At 25.7% G+C, this 1,996-nt stretch overlaps 1 protein-coding gene across 5 annotated transcripts in view; it reads right to left on the bottom strand.

Moving 5' to 3' along the window:
* The window catches only part of LOC108688204 (protein NDRG3), a 33,862-nt gene that overhangs the window by 20,838 nt on the left and 11,028 nt on the right, over positions 1-1,996 (bottom strand). The window lies entirely within an intron of this gene.

Raw genomic sequence — 1,996 nt, forward strand, 5'->3', positions numbered from 1 at the left:
AAAATTAAATTTATATCATAAAGTTTTATTTTGTTAGATAACACATTTATATATAACACTTAATTTTTAAATACTATTTAATAAAAAAAATTATACATTTTTAAAATAAAATCCACGCGTACATATTGTACTCGACAAGATTTAAACAGGCTATATCAATGCAACTAAAGGTATTCTCGGTTTTGTTTTTCTAGTAGTGTTTTGTTTGCGCACTCAAGATTGAAATAGATGGGATACGTAAACCTTTAAGAATGATTGTTTTTGAAGCGACATGTACACATGACATCACCGAATGATAGAACATCCGTATCATGATCTTAATAATTCTTAATTAATCTTAATTTTAGTGTTAATTACTTTGTTTTGAGAACTTGTTGAAACAAGTATATAGCTTTTTCCCAAAATATAGAGCGTCTTTGCTCGAAGACTAATACGAAAGAGGAGAAAAAGTCGACGGAGTAGAATTACGTCGTTAACCTCAGAGAGCTTCTAAACTAGCTATTACGTGAAATGTTACGTGCTACTAAACTTCTTCCAATTTGTTCATTTAATACATATTTTCAAATAAGATTTTCCTATAATTTTAGCATCAACGTTATCATTTGCGTTATAATATTATAATTAGCATTATTGATTTATATAAATTAAATTTATATAAGTGATTTATATAATATTATTTTATAATATTATCTTATAATAATGCAAAATAGAAAATTGAAATTGAATGCGTTCAAAATTAAATGCATTAAAATAAATTCCAAGAAGAAATACATTTGAGTAAAAGGACCAGCAATATTTATTTAAGTTTGTCATTTAATATTTCTATGTATATTAATTCTTTTTCTTAAAGCATTTTTATTATTATATATTTATACACTGAGAAAAGAAATTGTAATTACCATAATTGAATTACAATTTATAGTCACTTATGTAATTTTTTGATGAAATTATGAATATAATTATTATTACACTAATATTTTATCAGTAATTATGAATAATGGAGTAGATTTTGTAAATATCAAACATACATTTCTTTCAATATAAGTTAATATTTAGATGTCAGTTGAGTATCTTTTATACATATATTTTAAATGATAAAAACTATGAAAAAAACTTTGATTATATATGCCGACGTGTAGAAATGTGATTGGCGATAATGGAATCCATTAGCCAAGACATTTACTGTCTTATTGAGTTCTGTAATTGGTTAATTCCGCCTATGTTAATTGTTCGAAGCAATTATGTAGCGAAAGTGTCACGTGTTGTTGACCGTTCTGTAGTTTGTTTTATTTCTATTATATCTGATAGATCGTTAAAAATTATAAATTTTCTATTTGATGTTATAATATTTTAAGACTGTATGTGTGAAACAATTATTATTTAATAGCGTTAACTCCATTAGCTTTTTCACTTCTTCAATAAGAATATAAATGAGTAGAAGCTAGAACTTCAGAAAGAAAATTTGGTTTTTAACTTGTAAAGTAACAACTTTTTGTCGAGTTCTATTGTGACGAAACAAGTACACGATTCATAATTTAAAGAAACATTGTCAAAATTTTATAATCCTATATAATCTAAAGCGAAACTTGATCTCAACTTTACATTTACATTCAAATCAGGAAGCCATCAAGAGTGACACAATTTTGTAAGAATCATGAAGTAGTTCAATTAATAGCTTAAGCGTCGAAAGTTTAGAAACTTCCATTAAACTGCCTTAAATAATTAAACTTTATTGCTAAACTTCAATATAGGTCACCGCTCTAAATAGCAGCTGGATGTCATATTAAATCACGCTGTTAAACCAATATCGTATAATAGAAGAACAATATATGATTACTACGTCATACATTATACTGCAGCTTTATTTCTTACCAGCTTAGGATAATGTATTGTGTCGTTTTCTTCTATATAGCGTCCAGATCAATTTTCATGGTAAAATCTAAAAGTCATCTTCAATTATTATGCTTTTACAATTGCTTATACATATATATATATA

Source organism: Atta colombica, unplaced genomic scaffold (genome assembly GCF_001594045.1).
Source record: "Atta colombica isolate Treedump-2 unplaced genomic scaffold, Acol1.0 scaffold226, whole genome shotgun sequence".
Taxonomy (NCBI): domain Eukaryota; kingdom Metazoa; phylum Arthropoda; class Insecta; order Hymenoptera; family Formicidae; genus Atta; species Atta colombica.